The sequence below is a fragment of the Panthera onca genome, chromosome A3 (genome assembly GCF_046562875.1).
Source record: "Panthera onca isolate mPanOnc1 chromosome A3, mPanOnc1 haplotype 2, whole genome shotgun sequence".
NCBI lineage: Eukaryota > Metazoa > Chordata > Mammalia > Carnivora > Felidae > Panthera > Panthera onca.
The window spans coordinates 18,247,047-18,263,375 of record NC_138341.1 but is presented as its reverse complement, the minus strand read 5'-3'; the positions used below and the strand labels follow the sequence as shown (position 1 = coordinate 18,263,375).

Here is a 16,329-nt window from a genome sequence, read left to right as displayed (position 1 = left end):
CCCAGACCTTTTGGTACCCAATGATTTTTGATTAATTTATTTACCATCGTTGGGTGATTGATGCTGTTTGGTGCTGGTACTTTGTAACTTTCCAATTCTTCTGGTTGTCAATGTGACAGCCTCTTGATGATTAATTAGACCCTATCCCTCGCTCTTTTCATTCTCCCCGTGCACCAAGGCTCTTGGTTTTCAGCAAATATAAATATTTCTAAATGCAGATTTAATGATTGAGAACACCCAACAAAATCCAGAAAGATCTATGGTACTTTCATTCTTCCTTACTTTCCCACTGAAATTTAATACATTGTGTTTTTTCTCTCCCCATTCTTTAATTTTCTGGAGCCCTCTTGTCTCTTTTGGAATACCCCCCCCCCAAGCTATTTTTCTGCTCTTCTGGTGTCTCCATCTACACACGGATCTCCTGTCTCACTTTCTCATCTTTTGTCCATCTCCTTAGTTTAGGCAAACTCACTTTCCTCTATATAATGCATAAGTTCGGGATGGTAGGAAGAAAGGGAACTGATATTTGTTAAATCCCTATTGTTTTACTCTAACTATGAGGGGCACTTTTCTATCAGGTTCATAAAATATTTATTGAACACTTATTATCAGCCAGAACTCCCTCCCTTCAGAACCGCCATGTAAGTAGTCATCTTTATCTCTATTTTTTTTTTTTCAATCTTTATTATTATTTTTTTATTTTTTATTTTTTTTAATATATGAAATTTACTGTCAAATTGGTTTCCATACAACACCCAGTGCTCATCCCAAAAGGTGCCCTCCTCAATACCCATCACCCACCCTGCCCTCCCTCCCACCCCCCATCAACCCTCAGTTTGTTCTCAGTTTTTAACAGTCTCTTATGCTTTGGCTCTCTCCCACTCTATTTTAAAGACAGGAAAGCTGAGACTTTGGGAGAATAATCAATGTGCTGTAAGTCATATAGTTAGGGAATGGCAGAGCAGAGATTTGAACCCAATCCTTCTGAATTTATCAACTTGTATTATTTTCTATGACACTGTTCTGGATGGGTGAAGGATGCCTAGAGCCCCAGAATTTGGAAGGGACCATAAACTTTATTTATACAGGTGGTTCCCCAACTTAGGTAATCAGAACCCTGTTTGATCAGCTACATAAAAATCACTTGAAATGCTTATTAAAACACAAATTTCTGGGCCTTCCCATAATTGTTAAAAAGAAGTCTGGATTTGCCCAGAACTGTGGATTTTTAATGAACTGGTGCTATCAACCAACTATCACCTGGTACAGAACTTTTCCTGACATTCTTGACTGAGAGACGACCAGCCAGCCCCTGGGCAGGGCTTACTGCCCATGTAGTAGCTTCCATGAGTGAGCAGCCCTCAATACTTCTAGGAAATTCTTCCTCATGTTGCTCTGCCACCAGTGCTTCCATCGCCACAGTCTGTGATCCTTGTAACAGAAGTGATAGGCACCAGCTACTAAGTGCTCACTGTGTGCCAGAGATGTGCTAAGTGCTTCGGCTCTCTTGTGCTGCTGAAGTGACACACAACTCTGTGAGGTTGGCATTCTTCTTCTTCCCGTAGTGCAAAGGAGATCATTTCATTCTGGAGCTGCAAATAATATGTTTATTCTATGTATTGTAATCATCTCTCCAGATACTTGCAGATATCATCCTTCCCAATCTCTCCACGTTTTCATAATTTAACATGACAACAGAATTCACAGAGTACTGACTTTTTCCAAGGCAAGGTGCTAATGTGGCAGAGATGAGGAAGGTCTTTTTCCTTGAGGCTTTACAGTCTAGTGGGAAAGACCCATGGGGACTCTAGTGTAGTTTTGTGTGTGAACCTTGCTTCTCTAAGTGGACAAAGGGTCCTTGGGGGCACATCTGTATTCTTTCCTACAGTCAGAGGGTTGAATTTGTGATGGGGAATCAATAGAGATACATTGTCATGGATTGATTGAGACTCTTTCTCTCTCTCTCTGTCTCTGTCTCTCTCTCTCTTTTTTTTTTTTTTTTTTTTTGCTCTCCATGTTTCCTGAGTGAGTCAAGTGATTGGGTAGAGAGGAGAGTATGAGGCTGTCTTAAATTTCTGAAACATATGCTTTTGAGATGGCTCATGAATTTCTTTGGAGTCCACACATCTGTGGAATGTCTCCCTTGGAGAAAATAGCTGTGGTGGTTAATTTTTAAACTTGACTGGACTAAGGGATGCCCAGTTAGCTGGTAAAACATTATTCTGGGTGTGTCTGTGAGGATGTTTCCAGAAGAGATTAGCATTTGAAACAGTAGACTGAATAAAGGAGACCTACCCTCACCAGTGTGGGTCGGCATCATCCAATCCACTGGAAGCCTGAATGGAATAAGAAAGTAGAAGGACAAGTCTGCTCTCTTAAGCTGGACATCCATCTTTTCCTGCTTTCAAACATCAGAGCTCCTGGTTCTCTGGCCTTCAAACTCTGGAATTTACACTAGTGGCCCCTTTTCTGCCTCCCTTGCAAATTAATGTCCCCCCCGCCCCTGCCCCACTACTTTTTCAGGCCATTAGACTTGGATTGAATTATAACATTGGCTTTCTTGGCTCTCTAGCCTACAGATGGCATATCAGGCAAATCTCAGCCTTCATAATCATGTGAGCCAATTCTCATAATAAATCTGCTCATATGTCTAAATGTATCCTATTGGTTCTCTTTCTCCAGAGAATTCTGATACAAGAGCTGCCCACAATGTCCTGCCAGTAGATAAAAGTGTAGGGTTTATAGCCAAAAACATGTGGGCATCCTAGCTACACTGTTGACTTTCTCCATGATCTTGGATCTATCCTTACTCCGTGCCTTGACTTTTTCCATCTGCCAAATGGGAATACTACTTCCAATAAGGAAGTGTTCTTAAGGGTATGTAGAAGGGAAGTATTAGTTATTATTAATGTACTTCAAAGTTCTTGGTGACACTAGCTGCATAAATATAGATCTTTCTTGTTTTAAACAAGCAATGCTAAACAAAACCAAAGAATATTAAATTATGAATTACAGAAGAGATAAATTATGGAGGTAGTTATTATTTAAATTGCAGAAATATTTCTCATTTTCAGCCCAGGGTTCCTTTACAAAGCAATCTGTCTTGTGCTTTTAAAAAAGTAATTCAATTTACCAAAATTTGATTTGCATGCAACTTTTTAGAAACATTTATCATGTAAAGTGAGACATCATCTGACTAAATTAGAGAATTTACCAATATGTTTTGGCTTATGATGAATATCACTTCCTCCAAGGATGGGAATATTGGCAAATTGAATTTCACTTCTCCCCTTCTCAAAGTGAGACTATCCAAGTCCGGTTTAGAAGCATCTGGTCTGAGAATTAGTAGTCATGGTGGAAATACTTGGATTCATGCTCTAGATCTGTCAATAAATCACACATGTCTCAGGGAGGCTGACCCCACGAGGCCTCAGTTTGCTCATCTAGAAAATGAGATTTTGGAGTTGATGATCCCTCCAGCTTTTGGGCTCACCGGTAGTGCTCACTGCTCACTGATAGTGCACAAAGGATAACACGTGGCATACTGTTGATGCATAATAAATGTTTAATCGATGGATGAATGAAGTCTTGACTTTCATTTCCTTCCAAGGCGATTCTGAAAATTCCAGAATTTATTATAAAAACAGAATCAGTTCAGGAAACCCCTTTCCTTAGTCCTCACTGACTTGACCTCTCTTTAGCGTTTTTTGCACCTTTAAGTCTGGTGAGAAAAAGACATCAGCTCTTTGTGAGGAGCAGGATTTGTATTTCAAGTTGGTAAATTGCAGATGACAGTTGCAATCCTGGAGAGACACAGAGAGAGGCGGCCCCTCGCCCGTCCTCTCCCACTGTCTCCCTGCACGGCCCTGCACCTGACTTGGCATTCGCTGCCCATGTCCTGCCACCAGCAAGGCTCCCCCCTCCATACTGCCTGGCAGGTCCGCACCTTCCTCCAAGCCCATGAATCATCAGAGGTGCTGAGGCTTCTCCAGCTTTGTGGTCCTGGCAGAGGTGTTGTTTCTTCTAAAAGTGGAGGAGAGAGAGAGTTGCTAAGGAACACCATTAATATGCTGACGGCAACACAATCTCCGAGAGTTTTGGCCTCGGCCGTTTGACTCTAATCAGGAAATCATTTTTAGAAGGATTTGTCAGTGTAAGAAAACAAGCCCCTGAACTAAATTAGGATCTGGATTATTTTTTCCTCCTCTCCCAATCTGCGGTGCGAGGCAGATTGCTGAGGCCTCACGGTTTGTGTGTGGTGAATTTGTTTCTGTTGCACATTTGAATTTGGAGCTTCCCAAAGGCGGCTGTGTTTCTAAGGACTGCATTTTGGAGCAGCACCCTTGGGGGTTTGGGGCTGTCTCTCCTTCCCTCACACTGGTTGGCTTTCTTGGCAAGGCGGCCCAGCTTCAAGACTCTGTAATCTGATTGTCTTTTTCTTTTCCGTTTTTCCTCCCCGTAATGAATTCACCGCGTGTCTCTGGGAAATTAAGGTAATCCATTATACTCTTGTCTCCCCATCGTCGCCGCAGGGATAATAGTATTTAACCCACCTTTGCAGTATACTGAGTGGCCTGTCAGGGTCTCTTCTTTAGAAGGACAACTTGAAAACATTTTAATAAATGCTCCTTAACTGTATGCTTTAAAAATACATGGGGCCAAATGGCAAACAGCTCAGTAGTAACCAGTCCAGCAAACAAGACTAGCTGTTCGTCACTCTCTCCATTACTTCTGTTTTTCTCCTCTTCCTCTCTCCACATACTTCCATTTCTCCTGGGACATGTTGTCTCTGTTCAGGGATAGAATCTTTGGGGAAACCCAGGGTTTTGGTTGTTACGGACTAGCGCCTGCTGCCCATGCAAATCCTCCCTGGGAGAGCAGTTGAGTTTCTCATTCTGCAGGGTTCCCCAGTGCTCCTCAGTGCTCCTCGGTGCTCTTCAATGCTCACAACAGGTGTGCCTGAGGACAGAGAAGTGGGTGCCCAGCTTGTGTGCTGCAGAAGGGACTGGGTGGCCTGGCCGCAGGTCCTCTATTAAATGCCTGTGGTTTCATTTCCCATGCAGTCAGGGACTTAATCACGCTTAGGATGTCATGGCATGTCATGTGCATATCAGGCTGATTTTCTCCTTCCCTGTGGTGGAAACGTGTGTTCCCACAACCACAGGCCTGAGGCCTGGAGCTCATTCCTGGAGAGCAAGGTAAAAAGTGCCTTTAACTTTATTTTCCTACCTGTTCTTCTCCGAAGATAAAAGTAGCCACAGACATTCCATGGAGCGGGGAGGTGCCCACTGGCATGCAGTGTGAGCCCAGCCTGGGGATCAGAAAGCAAAGTCAAGGCTGAGCCCTTTTATGTTTGCAAGGCATCTGGACGGGACATGGCAGCTAATTGTGCCCAGAGGCTTTAGATGTCCCTCCATGTGCACTCAGAGTACCCGTTATTCTTGGGGTTTTGGGGCTGTTCAGGAGTTTTCAGAACTGACATGAGGTTAGCTCTGAGAGGGATATTCTCTGGTGCTTTCTGCTGATGACATGGGCTGCTCTTCATTGGAGAGACATCTTAGGTCCAAAGAATACCTGTAGGAGGACCTGATGACCCAGATGAGTGTCCAGGTAAGTCTGAATGTTCTCATTTCTTTAAGTCATATGAGACATGTTAAATGCATTGGGAAAAGATGCGTTTAGAGAAGTCCTCCATGAAAAAGTATGTGATGCAGGAAATTCCCTTATTCTATCTCAAAACAGTCCCTTGTGCAGGATCAATCAGCAGGTCAAGACTGACCCTCTCAAGAAACACAGTCCTTGGTTTCTTACTCTCTAAGCTCCAGGGACGAGTGCTGCACAGATACCAACAGCAACTGAGTTCTATAACCAGGCTTCAAAGCTGTTAAAGGAGGGTTTCTCTCATCTCCTCAGTGAGATTAGGAGACTAGATCTTGAATTTCTCAGTCTTGGAAGAGACCACAGAGGCTATTAGGCTCAGCGGATTCTGTGTGTGTGTGTGTGTGTGTGTGTGTGTGTATTTAAGCAACTTTGCCTCCTGCCCCCAGGAAAGAATATATATAAAGGGAAGGGGAAAGAGAGGGACAGAGGATCCGAAGCTGGTTCCGTGCTTATAGTAGTGAACCCGATGTGGGGCTCCAGCTCATGAACCTCGAGATCATGACCTGAGCTGAAGTTGGACGCTCAACCGACTGAGCCACCCAATTGCCCCACCCACCAAATACTATCTTACGAAGAATTCCAAAATACTAAATAGGTACAAGGTGGGGCATTCTCACTGAAGTGGGCAGGAGGGTGGGGATTAGAATATCATTAACATGGTCTCTTCCCTGGTGCCATCTCCCATGTGGACCCACCCCTCAGTGGTTCCCAAGGCACGTTTGTGGAGTCCAGGGTTGCAAGCATCGATAATGCCTGACCCTTGTGTTTTACAGATGAAGTTACTGAAACTCAGAGAGATAGCTTAACCTCACCTTGCGCCACACATGTAGGAAATGTCTCATATATAAACCAAACACGTTAACATTCTTGCCACGGGGAGGAAGAGTTAAACTAAAACAGGCAGAAAGGTGCTGTGGCTGTGGGCTTCTGTCTTCCATAGGAAGGAAGATGACTTTGGCTCTCCCCTCAGTTTTCCTGCTTTTACGAGCCAGCCTATTTCCTTCTGGGCCCTCACTGCTGTTTACACAGCATAGCAGGGGCCGGGATGAGCCCACAGGAAGGGACTCTCCTTCTGTGCTAATGCAGGAAGGAATGTGGCATCGATCTATCTGCAATTATAAGCTCAATGTGTTTCCCTTGAATTTTTAGAAAAACCAAAGGTACTTTGCAAGTGCAATAGAGCTTCCAATTAGGCAGTTAAGTTCCCCATTTCTATTTCCCTAATGACTTGACTTGCTCTCTTGCTTTATGAAATGAAAATAGCTTTATTTGGGCACAAGGATGCAGCTGATTGCATGCTTAATATGCTTTTGCAACAAGTTCCTGCCTGTTCCTAGCATATGCAATGGGAAGAATAATACATTTCTGTGCTTCTTTCTGCCACATATCCATGGTCATTTACTCTAGTCCCATGCCTATGGTCACTGGGGGTGGTGCAGTTTGAAAGAAGTGTCCAGAAGGCTGGTGTTTAAGCCTCTAGAAGGAAAAGTGTCCTTGAAGAGAGGGCACTGGGCCCAAGGCCATGTTCATCAGGGGTGGTATGGAGTACTGGACTTCACGTGCTGAGTGGTGGAAAGCAGAGGTGGGGCTGGTAGAAATCACGCAGAAGAGTTGAAGCAGAGACACAGAGGGCAAAGAAAAGGCACAAGAAGGACATCAGCTGAGTTGTAAGAAAGAAAGAGTAGGGATGAAGAATTAAGCTCTGTGAAGATGTAGGGTTAGGGGTTTAGCAGTTGTTTCTTCACTGGGGAACTAGACTTGAAAGTAAAAGACGTGCTCACCTTCCACTGTATCTGGTTGAACGCTGCTCCAAGCCAGGCCCCAGGTTCCAAAAAGCCAAAGGACATCCCTTCTTTGTCTTTTCAGTTTACAGAAAACATTGACTCAGCCATGGCCTGTGTAGAGATGTTCACATACCTGGGCAGCACTTTTGAAAACCACTTCAGAAGATTTTTGGTGCTCTCTGCCCTACTCTTCCTCTTCCTCTGAGCTCAGCACAAGCCCGGAAGCCTTCAGAGGGTGTCCAGAGGGCCATCTGCATACCTGTTAATGCTCTCAGTGTGTATCATGGCTCACAGGGCTATCTCCCAGGTCAGGTATAAGACCATTTCCTTTCTCCCCTGACCCCCATGCTGAACAGCTGGGAGCAGGTGGTATTCCCGAAAGGCGTGTCACTTGACTCACAGGAAGTGGGACTGCAGAACAGGCAGCTTGAGCATGATGGCTGGCAGCAGTAGGCTGGGAATGCCCTCACGTTTCCCATTGCTGCTACCTGGCTGGGTCAGCAAGTTTTTCACATGGGTTGTTAAACGCAGAGCCCTCCATGGAGAAGACCACAACCACGGCTCTGTTGTCTGGGGTACTTTGCAGAGCAGAGAGTCATCTATCTCTGTGTGGTCTGTGGCTGCTTTTGGCTTTCTTGTTTAAATTGCCCTTGATCAGAGCTGAGATTACAGAGGAACTTGGTCATTGCTTCAAGGCAGCTGTGGCTAAAAAATAAGAAAAAGGGAAGAAGATCTCACATCAGGCAGCTTCTCTTTATTTCTGGGAACACTCTGGGCCTTCCTTGAAGTGCATCACCTGCATAGCAGTGTTGGCTGGTCTGCCTATGGGAAGACCTGCTTTCCAAGTCTGAAGGAGACCCTGAGGTCATTGTGTCCATTCCCCTGCCTTCAGGCAGGATTAGAGATAAGCTGCCCTGCCAGAGGATAATCTCTTCTACTTGTAAAAGCTTCCAGAGTAGACCAGAATCTCTCTCTAGACCATTCATTGCAACTTTTAACAACCTTCACCATCAGGAAATTCTATCCTAAATCCCTTATGCTGCGGATTAAGTTTCTTTCCTTGTTCCATCCTCAGTAGCCACTGCCAAGACTTAGCCTGCACTGCCTGAGAGCTCTTCTGATACCTGAAGATTGTGTTAAATCCTGCCTGCCTGTCTTCCCCTGATGAATAATCCCAGCCTCTTTTTCTCCCAGGCCCTGCTGCCCGTCCTGCTCATCACCTTCGAGGCTACCCTCTGACCTCTCTCTAAGTGCCAGTGTCCCCTGAGGGAGCCCAGAACCAGACTCAGGAGTGCAGTGCATTTCTAACCCATCTTAGGTCCGTGAGAGTCCTTCCTGAACCCACGGCATGAACATTACCTTCTTGCTCGGGCACCCACATGGGCTTATGTGTTGGTGACCCTCACTCACAGGCTTACGGTCACCTTTCAACCTACTACTAGCCTATCAGATCCTTATCCTTTACTCTCTTGGATGTTAAGGGCAAGATAAATCGCCCCCATCAGCAGTATCGCTGTATCATTTTATCTGCACCAAACACTGACCAGTACCAGCACTGGAAACAAAGAGAAGGGAGAATGGGGACAATTCTGAGTGTCCGTATCTCTTCTGGAAGGTTGTGACAAGAGCAAGGAGCAGAGACAGCCAGCTGGTTGGATGTGGGTCCTCACACTGCTCTAACAACAACAGGTGCTCTCGGTCTGATGGCTTTCTTTTCTCTCCTTCTCAGTGCGCTCTCTCACCATCTGGTCTCCACTGCTCCATACCCGCCCCATCCAGCACACTTAGCCCCATGCCTACCCCATGGCAGGCTCACTCCCTGTGCCTGCAGGCAGCAGAGCTCAACTCCAAGTCACCAAGCAGGTCCCAAAGAATTTGCATGGCCAGAAGGTGCTCACTGTGCACTGGGTGAACACACAGAAGGGCAAGGTGGCCTCTTCCTCAAGGAGGGTGAGGATGAGGCAGGGACTTGAGACACAGGCCTGGCAAACTACAAACAGCATGTGGGCTTTGGCCTGCTGTTCACAATAGGAGAGAGATGTCAAAAGGCAGCCTTCTGAAAAGGGCCACATGAGGGGTGCCTGGGTGGTTCAGTCAGTTAGGTGTCCAACTCTTGGTCTCTGGTCAGGTCTTGATCTCAGTGTTGTGAGTTCAAACCCTGCATTGGGCTCCACACTAGGCACAAGGCTACTTAAAACAAAAGGGGCCACCAGAGGTAGTTAGGTGTTAAGCACAGAAGACTTCAGGTCAGCAGTCAGAGAGGCTTCATAGGGGAGGTGGGTCGGGTTGGATGGGAGCTGACCCTCAGCGGGCAGGTGTTGGCTAGGCCAAGAGCGTCCAGTATGGATTCAGCAAGAGAAGTCTGTGAGAGCTGGGATGCACTTGACTGGCTCATGGCTCCTGTTCTGCTCACCCCTTCCAATCCGTCCAACGCTTTCCATCTCTAGTTTCCAGAATAGATCACCTTCTTCCTTTTATTCCATTCATAAGGGAAAAAATATTTGACGGGCATCCTCTATGTGCTGGAACAATTCCAGGCCAGAGGCGGCCAATAACATGCTGCAACACACCGGTAGACCATGACTGGTTCTGGAGTGTGGGATTCCAATTCCCTTGGTCCCTGGGCTGGACAGATGTGGCATGGGCTGGTCAGTCTCCTGGGTCTGGGTCACTTCCAATTGCTGAGTAATTCTCTTGGTTTCTCACGCTGTACTGCGCAGTATTCTCATTTTGTGCCTTACTCTTCATGGTTGGGAGCACTGTCCTGGGCCTTGGGATACACAGATAACAAGGCAGGTGAAGCTACTCTAGTGGGTACGGTGGGTGACATTCTAAGACGGCCATTAAGATTCCCACCCCTGGTGTATATGCCCTGTGTAATCCTGTCCTCTCGAGTGTGGGTGTGGGCTGTGACTATAAAGGGACAGTTGGTTTCATGATTAGGTCATGTTGTATGACACAGTTGACCTTAAAAGTAATTGTTCTGGGTGCACCTGATATAATCAGGTCATCCCTCCAGAGGGACTTGGCTCTTCCTGGTGGGAAAGATTCAAAGTGTGACAGGGCCTGGATGTGAGGGAGATCCTGTTTCTGGCTTTCACAATGGAAGGGCCATGTGACAAGGAATGGGGGTGGCCCCTGGGAACTAAGGGCAGCCCCTGGATGATGGCCAGCAAGGAAATGGCAACCCCAGTGTCACACCTGCCAGGAGCTAAATCCTCCCACAACCACAGGGGCCTGGAAGAGGACCCCAAGCTCTGGATGAGAACGCAGACGGGCCTACATCTCTTGTGAGACCCTGAGCAGAAAACTCAGTCCCTTCTGCTGCACGGACTAGAGAGCTAATGAATGGTCCTGCTGTAAGCTGAGTTTGTGGTGATGTGGGATGCAGCACAGAAAACTAATATTTGGGGGGGATACAAAAACATTGAACATGCAAGATTCAGATGGTGATGAGGGGTGTGTAGATGTAGACTGAAACCCAGCAGTATAATGGGGCGGGAGCACCGTGGGCAGCCAGAGAGACATCACCTGGTGATGTTTAAGTGGAATGACAAGAAGGACCCAACCTGGTAGAGATCAGGGGGCAGAGCCATCCAGGTGGAGGGAATAGCTAGGGCAAAGGACCTGGGGCTATAACAAGCCTGATGTTTTCAGGTACAAAAAAACCAGGAAATGTGGCTTCCTGGATCTAGTCTACAGAGGCAGATACCAAATCATTCAGGGCTTTTTGAGATTAAACATGGCATTTGGATTTTATTTTCAGTGTGAGGGAAGCCAAGGAGGGTTTTAAGGAGAGGAGTGATGTCATATTTCGTTATTTCTTTTTAACTCAACGTCTGTTCTTCTATTCTTATAGAAGGAGGCTGAGGGCTGTTGGGGTCTGAGCACATGAATGAGTATCTGGGGTCTGGGCAGAAGACAGAAGGCAGAAGAGTGGGAACATCCCCAGGGCCTGGCTCCCTCGGGCTGCAATGGTTCCCTCCTTAAGACTGGCTGTTCTGTTGGGCACAATTCTGGGGGGAGGCCAGACCCTGGGCATGGAGAGTCCCGGTCACACACTGCTGGTGCTTAGTCCTTTGCACCGTGGTTTTATCCCTCCCTAGAGAGACCTCAGCACATAGATTACATTTTCTGTTCTATGCTGTGGGTACTATCCCATGCCACTGGTGCTCTGAACATGGTAGGCACTGGGTGGGTATATGCTTGGTGATGGCTGATGGCAAAGTGTGGTAGAGACTGTGGAGAGAAAATATCACATGCCAGTTTGGTTATTCATCCATGACTTTATTTAGTTCATAAACATTTCCTGAGGGACTGCCCTATGCCCTGCCTTGTTCTAGGGGCTGGGAATACCATATCACATAGACAGAGTACATCTTTTCTTTAAGGAACTTATATTCTTAAAGGAGAGATAGATTTTTTAAAAAGTATAAAAACCGTGAATCAAAGAAAAACAATAACAAATGGAGGTAAGTGCTGTGAAGGAAGTAAACAAGGAAACTACGTGCTTGGGCCTGGAGCCTCCCAGAAGGACTAACTCCGAGTTCTGAAGGTATAATTTAATGAACGAACAAATGCACGAATCAATAATTTTCCTGCCCCTGGATTTGCTGCATTCTGCTCAATTTCTCTTCTCTGAGTCTGTTTCTCCTGGGAGGAGGCCCGAGTGTTGGGGGTGGGGGTAGACAGGCAGAAAGGGCTTAAGCTGTGGATTCGTATTTCAGAGCCATCTCATCTAGCTGCTGTGGGAGCCCCGTGGGCCACATGTTAGGACAGAGGCTCTTCTGATGTTAGAGGGTGTGACAGTGGGGCCTCGATTGATGGGGAGAAAGGGGTAGGTTTGAGGGACACTGAAGAGACATGAAGCTAAGACTTGGAGGTTTACTGGTTAAAGGAGGAGAAGGTTAAAGGTCACGGGACAAGGACCAGATGCAGATCTCTCTAGTTTGGACCAAGGCTGGCTGGGAATGCTAATTTATTAAAATGCGACATTAAAGATAAAGAGCAAGGCGCGGTGGTGGGGGGGGGGCGAGGTTGGGAGGGGTTGCTGGGAGAATTTTAGTTCTGGGTAAGCTTTGTCGGAGGCCCGTGTCCGTTGGGAAGCTGACACACCTGTGGTGTGCTGGGGCCTGAGGGCTGGGCTGGAGACGCAGGTGGGGGGGTGGGGTGGGGGCTGTTATGGGTGCACATGCTGGAAGCCGGGGAGCGAGGGAGCCGCCGGAGAGCCTGACCGCCGAAGAACCAAACTTAAAGGGGGGGAGAGCAAGGGGAGTTGGTCAAGGAAAAAGTTAAATATCCAGAAAGGATTAATCCAGGGAAAACAGACCCAGCTGAGGAGGTGGGAGGGTGCAGACTCGGAGCACAGGAGGTGCCCTTTGCGGGCGTCTGTCTGCTGGAGGGGCTCGGCCAGGTGTGTGCATGCGGGAGGAAGGGGAGGGCGCCCATCTGGTGCTTTCTCTTTTCACCGGAGGCAGCAGGTGAGGGATCTGTTGCTTACAGTCTTCCCATTTTTAAAATTTTGTTTTTTGTTTTAAGAGGTAAAACTCTGGCGCAGTAAGATTCTCCTGGGAAGGAGCGGATGACAAAGCTGGAGAGGTTGGAGGTGTGGGGGCGGGGAAGGGCAGGCACCCACCAGAAGGGGGTTTGTGAGGATGAGGGCAGCTTCTTCCACCTTTTCAGGAGGAGAGGGTGAGTAGAGATGTCGGGAGTGTGTGTGTGTGTGTGTGAGAACGGGAGGCTCAGGACTTCATTTGTTGCCTTCTGCTTCTCTGCAGACGAGGAAGGTGGCGGGGACAGGTGGGTGTGTGGTTGGTGCTTGCAGAAGGGGTGAGCTGGCTGCATGGAGGGGGTCTCTGCCCACGGGCCCCACGAATAATTCCAGACTGTACTGAATGGTCTGGTTGGGCCTGTTATTTGAAGTTCTTTAGAACCGAAAGCTGAACAGGTTGAGAAGGTCGGAGCTTTGCACCCCAGAGCACAAGCTTCCTTCTTGGCCTCTCAGAGGGGACACAGGGGAGGTGACAGTGGCACAGGGCAGGCTGAGTTACTGCTTTCTCTGGGCGAAACGTGGGGAGGAGACCAACCTGTGAGTTTTTAAGATAAGCCCATGCGAATATTTCTGTCTCCATTTTTGTATTTCTTGTCTCACCACCTGCCCCCACCTCCTCCCCAAATCTGTTCCATAAGTAATTAATGACTGCTGCAGCGGCTTCTGTTCCTATAACTGAAGACACCTTTTGGCAGCTTTGTAAGTCTTGTGTCTTTCTTGGCTTCTAAAGCTAAGCTGCTCACCTTGTGTCTAAAACTGTGGCTGCAGACAGTTTGCTTCCGTGTGTCTCTGCATTATGGGTGAGTAGTCACAGCTGCCATCACATTGTGTCTGTACAGCCTGATCAGTCCTCAGAACTGAAGGTCAGGTAACACTGAGCTCTGGGCACGGAAGATGTGTGGGAGGGTCGGAGGAATTTTTATGGGTGGTAAGGGGCCAGATACGGTACAAAACACTGGATTCCGTGTTGTCGAACTATGCTGCCCACCCACGTCAGGTTCCCTTGAAGCAGAGCCTGAGATAAGAATTCTTCAGAATGTGATTTATTGAGGGGGTGCCCTCAGGAGTGGGGGCACAAGGAAAACAGGATAGGGCAGGGGAAGAAGCCTGAGGAAGGATGTGGCTTGGGCTGCATGCCAGCTCCCTTTGGTCCCATGGGAAATCCTGGAATGTGAATTGTACCCCAGTGTTGGACTTCCCTTGTCTAGCCTTTCCTTGGGAAGTGGGGGAGACAGTGGCCGTGATGTCTTCTGATGTCCCCACTCAGACCAAGATAAGTCTAAGAGAGCACCAACAGTTTCCATTACTATGTCCGTTTACTTTGTTTCACAAAGTGAAGTCATTCATTCTTTCATTCATTCAACAAATACATGTTGGGACTGGCTCTTCCCTTAACCCTGATATTTCTGGCTGTTTCAGGCATATTTTCTTTAAATACTTAAATAGCCAAAGGGTTTTATGCTCTTAGGAGCACCAGGAAACCTCCCTTTGTCTGTTGACCTGGCTCATAGGTGTATTTCCACTCTATGTAAAGCAGTTTACATATCAGTGGGGTGGAAAAGGAAGAGAACAGGAGAGCATTGTAGCCTCAGGAGGAGGGAGAAGGAGGGACAGGGTGAGGATGGGAAAGGCCAAGGGCCCTGGGCAGGCCTCCCAGTGTTTCCAGCTGGTTGCTCATGGGCTACACGCATGGGGAAAGATAACAAAGAGCTAGTCTTTGTGCATGGATCTTACCTCTCTGGCATGGATGAAGAATTCAGGTGCTGGTCCGAGGCTACCTTAGGAGTTTGTTGCTATGGGAGCTCCTACTTAACGCTGAGAGGCTGAGGCTTTATGAACTCATCACTACCCTTTGTATGATGTCAAAGAGATGTCATTGTCACTCACTTCCCCATTGTGGCCCCCATCTATAAAATCAAAGCATCTGGTAACTCGATCCTGAAGTCCCTTTCCAGGGCTGAGACCCTCTATTTCAATAGTTCCTGGCTTTGACAGGTTGAGAACAAATAACCTAGTCCTGAGAGGACATACCTACTCTTGTGCCGGGAGACTCTGTAGGCCCATCATTTCACTTATGGCTCGAGTGGAGGGATAATGGCATGCTGCTAGGGTTTTGGGGGATTAAAAAAAATTTGAGAGGATCCATGATTGTCTTGGAATCAAGGCTTACTAAACCTGAAAGTCTGGATCAATGGACCCAAACCTGAAAGATAAAACCTGAAAGTTTTTTAGTTAAAAACTCACCATTGCACACACACAGATGAGATAAAGCTGACGAATGAGCAGTTCTAGTGAAAAGACTTAGGAGTTTTAGTTCAGGATATATTTATTTATAAGTTCAGTAAATATTAATTGGGTGCTGGGCACTGATCCAGGAGCTGGGGACACAGCAGTGAATAAAGTGACATCATCCTTATCCAGCTTACATTCTGGTCCTGTAATGCACTGTGATACAAATTACACACTATGCAAAACGAAGAGGTAGGTTATATGGTATGAACGGACCATGGATGGTGAGAGGAAAGGCAATGAGAAATGGCAATAATGGGGTGCTGTTTTAAATGGGGGAGCCAGGGAAGACTTTATGAGGAGGTCACATTTGGCCCATTTGCTATTTGACATGGCTGCTAAAAAGCTACTGGAATCCTGGGTTCGATGATGAATTAGTTCCACTAATTAGAGTGACCTGCTTGGATGCCTCTACCCACCTAAGTTCACCTGACTTCCTCCAGCTGCCGGCTCAGCCCTGCAGGCCCGGCTGGACCTTTCAGGAAATTACCAAGCCAGCCTGCCTGACCTTGGCCTCATTTCAGGAAGTCTGCATCTCCTCGGCTCTTGGGAGCCATGGCCCACTGCAATGCACTCTGTCGCTGATCACGTGTAACACTGTGCCCCGCCCCCCCCCCCCCCCCCACTGTCTGAGACAATGCTGCAGACACTGGGGGCTGGCTAGATTGCCCCTGCCCCCGTGTGGAGCCATGCACAGTGCCCAAATGACCCTGACTTACCAAACCTGAGCTATCGACTCCCTCACTGTTTCAAAGTGCTCTGTTGGCACTGGCTCCAGAATAAGATTCAAAGGGAACATTTTCTGTTTTATTGATGTTCATCTTCCTAAGTTTGCACAGTGTGTGGCGTAAATGCTAATTTTTCTAGGTGGGGAAAAAAGTTTTCTCCCAAACTTCTTGCAATTTTATTAATAATGTAGCAAATGAGACAACATATTCTGAGGGCTCAGTCAATCCCGGGGAGGCAGCCTGGGCCTCCGAGTGGCCGTGTTCTTCCTCCTGCTGACTCCGTCCCTCCCTCGGTCTCTCTCTCGGGTGGGTTGCC

At 47.3% G+C, this 16,329-nt stretch overlaps 1 long non-coding RNA gene across 2 annotated transcripts; it reads right to left on the bottom strand.

The window, feature by feature from the left end:
- Positions 1 to 1,216: 1,216 nt before the first annotated feature.
- Positions 1,217 to 14,769, bottom strand: LOC132689777 (uncharacterized). 2 transcript variants are annotated; one of them, XR_009615138.3, is made up of 3 exons: positions 14,731 to 14,769; positions 7,443 to 10,215; positions 1,217 to 1,592 (listed from the first exon to the last, which is right to left on the bottom strand). It is a non-coding gene; the product is annotated as an uncharacterized LOC132689777 (long non-coding RNA). The 2 variants fall into 2 exon arrangements; XR_009615137.3 differs by lacking the exon at positions 1,217 to 1,592 and adding an exon at positions 3,072 to 5,311.
- Between the last annotated feature and the right edge of the window lie 1,560 nt (positions 14,770 to 16,329).